The 5,833-nt window shown below is 51.8% G+C and overlaps 1 protein-coding gene across 3 annotated transcripts in view; it reads right to left on the bottom strand.

Moving 5' to 3' along the window:
- The window catches only part of KANSL1 (KAT8 regulatory NSL complex subunit 1), a 77,147-nt gene extending 71,327 nt beyond the window's left edge, over positions 1-5,820 (bottom strand). For 2 of the 3 annotated variants that reach the window (XM_015651263.2, XM_015651264.2), the window contains exon 1: positions 5,641-5,820. The gene's annotated coding sequence lies outside the window, so the exon portion shown is untranslated. The remainder of the gene's footprint in view (positions 1-5,640) is intronic. The other variant, XM_015651262.2, reaches the window with a different exon arrangement.
- Between the last annotated feature and the right edge of the window lie 13 nt (positions 5,821-5,833).

Below are 5,833 nucleotides of genomic sequence, written 5' to 3'. Positions count from 1 at the left end.
TTGTCCGCCCGCCGCGGCCCCGCCGTTGCGGGAGGCTGCGCTCCCCGCCAGGCACCGCCAGGGGGAGGCCGCGTCGGCGCGCGGGGCACGCCGGGAGTTGGAGTCCGCCCGGGGACACCCGGGACACGGCGCCGCAGGAACCGCTGCTTTAACGCTGCTTTAACCGTTCCCCGCCCAAAATTCACGGCGCTGCCCGCTCTGCCACCGCAAGTCCGCTCCCGGGAAAAATAAAAAAAAAAAAAACCCAACTTTCGCCGTTTAAGTGTTTCCCCGCAAAACCGCGCGTCACGCTCTCCCCCGTGCAGCCGCAGCCCGGGCGCTGCCGCCGGCTCCTCTCGCACTGCTGGGAAATCCGCCCAGGGCTCGGGGCTGTCCCCGCATTTGGGGACGGCATTTGGGCACGCAGCAGGGTTCCTCCCGCTCCTCACAAGCTCCGTCACAAGGAAAGCTTCGTTTGGGACTGCAGGAGCCGCTTCACCTCTTTGCCCTTCAGGCAGTGGCAGAGCCCGGCACACACAGCCCGAGCCTCGCCTGGCCCGGCTGCCACAAACCCGCTGCAAACTCCGGCCAGGAAAGGGCTCTTCCCTCCCTGCTGGGGCTGGAGCTCTCGGGCACAACACTGCTCTGCTGCCTCTACAGCAGGAATGCAGCTCTGCCAGGAATAAAAGTGCTTTATACGAGCATTTGCCTGCAAAGGGCAAGAGCTACAGCGGTGCCAGCCGTGCTCACCTCACAGGGGACAGAGAACCTGCCCCGGGGAGCTGCTCTTGCAGAAAAACAAAACCTGTCCTGCTCCGCTGCAGAACTGGGTAAGGAGGAATCCTATTCCAGCACGGACAATCCTGGCCTGGATTATGCAGCACACACAAGTTTATTTCCTCCTCGTGCTTCAAATCCCAGCACCGCACCAGGTGTTTCAATACCACACAAGCAATTGCAGAATACCCTGAGCTGGGAGGGACCCCCAAGCATCAGAGTCCAGCTCCTGGCCCCACACAGGAATCCCACCTGTGCCTGAGCAATGCTCCTCTAAACAGTGTTAGGACACACAGAGGCGAGACACTACTGCTGCTCCTTAAAATCCAATATATCGCTTAACAAACCACGCCACGGCACTGTCACTACAGTTGGTTTTTTTGGGCCAGGAAATTCACGTTTCCTCATTTTTCTAAGGGTGTGTGTGACCACCTGGGCTCGCAGCCAGAGACACCCTGGAGGTGTCTGACCACACAAATGCAGCTTATACCTAGGTGTTTTTCCAAGAAAAGTATTCAACTCGGGACAGCAGCAAGACAAATGCTGGTTTTCATGTGCTAGCAGGGAGCTGCAGACTCCCACCTGCACTGCTGTGCTGTCCCCTCCGTGACACCCATTCCCCATCCCCACACACCCCCAGGCTCACGGCGCTCATGCAGCACCTCAGAAAATGAGTGTACAGCCCTTGGACAGGGCTCTCAGTCAGTGACAAAACAGTGCCAAGGAGGACAGCAGGGCAGTGTGTTATCAGCAGGCCCACATCCAGCACCCAACGGGGTCACACACTGAACACAACCTGTTCTTAAGGGTAACAAAAATACCAATTCTGAAAGACAACTGCACGAGAAACTCAGACACTGCACGCTCTCTCCTGACCTCCTCAGCTCACTTGGAGAGAACTTTAGGAACCCAGGACACAGGATCCTACAATGGCATGCAAACCTCTGATATTACTAGTTTTTTAATCTACCTTGAATCAGAGCTCAGATAAAAAGCAGAAGTAGCAACAAATGTGTTTTTATACTGGAACAGAAGAGTGAGGACAATCTGTTGTGGAGGAAGTTCCTGTGCAATACACTTTCTGATCTTTTGTTCATTCTGCAGTGCAGGATTTTCTGCTGAGGCACAGACCAAGAGCCCAGATTCCAAATTGACATTCCAGCACAGGTCTGGATCTTCCTGCAGCACAGACACAGCTGCAGCTTCCATCGCCCAGCCTGATCTGGAGATGATGTAGCAAAAATTGCTGTGCAGTCTAAAGTAACACAGCTTTGGCCTCTGGCACATACCTTCTGTGGCCCTGCCAGTCTCAATTTCCCACTGTGCCACAACTGGTCACCTCCTGGGCCAGCCACCTGCCTGTCCCTCACACAGGATGTTCCTGATCTGGAGAGGCCCCACATGAACAAGAGCTGCTCTCCCCACTGAAGCCTCATTTTTACAGCATCCTCCTTTGAACTGTCCTCTTCTGCAAAGCATCCAGAACACTCATACCACAATATCCTGTGAGGGCTGTGTACCCAGCCACTCACACCAAATTGTTACCTCATTTTCCACCTATTAATCCTCCCTACTTGTTTGGACCTGCCTCAGAAATTTAAGTCTCTACACAATAAGTAGATGCATATCTGTACAAAAAGTAACTCTTAAGTGTTGATAGTTATGACTTTTGAGCATAAAACCCTTCTATTTCAGTTTGGGAAACATCCTGAATGTGGGAAAGGTGGATGGCCACTAAATAACAGAGCGATGAGACTCCCTACAGGTACAACCACAACTTCAGTATCTTCATTTGCAACCTTATCCTAACAAAAAGCAGTGAACTCAACTGTCAATGGCCCCAGAAGCTTCAGATGATGCAAACCATTTCTGGTCTAAAGCTAAATATAGATAAACTGTAGCAACAAGAGATCCTTGCAGTAATCATTGCTCGCCTGATAATCTCGTTCACCAGAATCATGGCGAGGAAGGCCCTCCTTACCTGGGAGCTATTCTGGAAATGCTCACTAAACAGAAAAAAAAGGACAAAGTCCTTAGAAACAGAAAATAGAAGCACATGAAGGCAAACAGCACGGAGGCTGGTAGAGCTCAGTGACCCTCCCTGATCAGGCAGGGACATGTTCAAGTAATGTATCCTAAGGTGAGCCACAAACCTGGATCTTCTTGGGGAGTTCTGGATCAGTGGAGTTTTAGTTTGCTTGGTAAGAACAGGAAATGAACGTGCTGCTCACAGAGAACCCCTGCTGATGATTTAGATAGAGCCACTTGATACAGACATTCCGAATTCCAAATACAACACGGACTCCCAGAATGGTTTGGGAGGAACCTTCAAGACCATCCATGGGCACCTCCCCCTGTCCCAGGCTGCTCCCAGCCCCAGTGTCCAACCCTTGGGACACTGCCAGGGATCCAGGGGCAGCCCCAGCTGCTCTGGGCACCTGTGCCAGGGAACAAACCCAGTCACTGCTGGCCCCCAGAGCTGACACCTGTCCCTCTGCCACAAGCAATACTAACACCACTTTTAAAAGTCCCTGCTGGTTGGCACATTGCAGCCCTCTTTTCTATGTTACTTTGCCCAGATCCACTGGGCAAGTTTCTATTTCTGATGTAGGGCACTTGGAACAATTCTATTGCTGTTTGGATTTCCAGACTCAGGGCAAAAAATTACCAAGCTATTGGTAGCTACTTATAATTCAGTTTAATCCCAAACTGGAGCAGCATCTTAACGAGACTGAATCATAGCAGATAACCAGGATGTTAGATTACTCCTGTGGTCATGCTGAACCATCATCTTGTGATCAGGACTGTGCTCTGAGAGCCTCTGTTCCAGAGATAACCCAGCCTGCAGGTCTGAGCCCAGAGTGTCAGGGCTTCATGCAAATGCCTCAGTCCCAGACAAATCCACCTGCCTTCACACCCTCAGCAGCACATCCAGAAGTCAATTCAGAGGTGGAAGAGTCCTGTCTCTACCTGCTCTTATTAACAACGCTTCCTCTGACAAGTCCAGCACGGGAGAACCGGAGCCCAGGCGAGCACAGGGAAATGGCAGCGAGTCCCCGCTGTGTGGCCATGGCACAGCCAGAGCTGGAGCAGCACAGCCTGCATTTCCCTGGGAAGGAGCAGGCAGGGCTTCCTGCTCCCACAAACCTCCTGCCCCTCTGGGTAATGAGCTCAATAAAACATAAAACTCAACTTACAACTCATCTGGTCTTCTCTGTGACAATATAACATTGCAATCAATAGCAGATGCTAGGAGCTTGAGCACAAGCCGGGGGATACTGGTGAGAACAGTCCTCAGACAGGTCCTAGCAGGGCTGTACAGCAATGCAACTCCTGACATGCTCAACACACTCCAAAAAACAAGGTCCAGAAGGAAACTCCTCTCAGCAGAGCTGCTGAGGGATGCAGTGGCCAGACAGCCCCGTGTGCCCCAGCAACACTCACGGGCACTGCTCCTTCCCTCAGCTCCTGCAGGCTCCTGGGAGGCAGAAAGGATCCAGGACACCCTCCCATGTGCCCTTCCCTGCCCTGCTCCATCAGGAAAACCCTTCTGGGCCCTCCCAAATCTGGGGCACCTCCCGCAGCCTCCCCAGCCACAACCCCAAACCAGGACCTTCTCCCCATCCCACACACAGGGGCTCTCTCAAACCTTACTGGCTTTTCTCCTCCAGTTTTCTGGCTGCACCATGAGACTAAGGAGCTGGCATTTGGGATCAGGACAAATGAGACACTCATATGTGGCACTTTGGAAATAAAGACCAGTCTGCAGAGAAGTTATCATCTCCTAATTCCCACCAGTGTCAGCAGGAGCTGTAGCAACACAGATTTCCAAGGCATTTTGTGATAACCTCCAAAACCCACATCAGGGAGACTGAATTCCATTTTTAAAGCCCACAAAACAACTCAGTGTTATTCTGTGTACAAAGACCAAGAGCTTTGCTGCTGTTTTGGTCAGCTAGAGATCAGATACCACAGCAGATTTGTGTAAGGTCAGTGTGAACGGATTGAGATAAGATTTTTGGTTTTCCCATTACAAGAGAATTTGTCTAAATTCAGCCTCAATAACTGGCTTAAAGTCAGGCTGCCTTGGTTTGTAGATCTTTGAAATGAAGAAAATATCCTTCCCTTTAGCACTTCAGGTTTTATTCAGCTGCACAGAACTTGATTCCTGTACCTGAGTGTTTAGGACACGTTTTTAATGTGTGATAACATCAGCAAGGCAAGAGGTCACTTTTCTAAAGAAGCACCAGCAAACCCCACCAGGCTCCTCTCTGGACCCAGAAGCACCACAGCTGCCTCACACATGGGAAACCCAGAGGGACAGAAATGTGAGCAGGAAAGTCCAGCTTTAGACCTTTGGTTTTCACAGGACAAAGCCAAGACCCTTCTCACAAGTGTACACAAAACTATTTTGATACTACAAATACATATATAAACTAGATCGAATCAGTAAATTAAAAGAACCTTATAGTGTAAACCTGGGGTTTAAGGATGAAGGGAAGTAAAAAAAGCAGGAGATTTTTTTTCTTTTCTGGGCAAGTCATGCCTTGGTGTCTCGATGCTGCTGCACACCAGGACAGGTAACACCTGTAAATCACACATACGCTCCCAAGAGGAGCCTCCATCTCTCTTCACTACAGGCATTGGAATGGCTTTGGAGAGAGAAACATCCTGTACACACACAGGATGAATCCACTTCCAGCCATAATACCAAACCTCCATTTTAAAGTTCTGCATCAGCCAAGAAACTACGTGCAGGGCTCCGGCCGCATCCTGCACGGTCAGGAACCGAGCCAGCACCTGCCAAGGCACCTGAGCACACCCGAGCGGGCCGGGGAGCGGCGAGCCCCGAGCGCGCTGCTCGGCGGGGCAGACGGGACTTACCTGGCTGGGCATCGCGGCCAGGCCCATCCTCACACCTGCGCTCCAGGTGGGCACGGGGACGGCCTCCGGCTCCTTCCGGCCTCCGCCGACGCCGGGCGCGATGTAAGTTTCTTATTTATTTACCGGAGGAGGTAGGAAAATCCAGGAGCTGGGGAGAGAAAGGGCTGTCACAAGGGCCCTGCCGCCCCCTCCC

This window comes from Parus major, chromosome 27, assembly GCF_001522545.3.
Source record: "Parus major isolate Abel chromosome 27, Parus_major1.1, whole genome shotgun sequence".
NCBI lineage: Eukaryota > Metazoa > Chordata > Aves > Passeriformes > Paridae > Parus > Parus major.
This window is presented reverse-complemented; position numbering and strand designations above follow the sequence as displayed.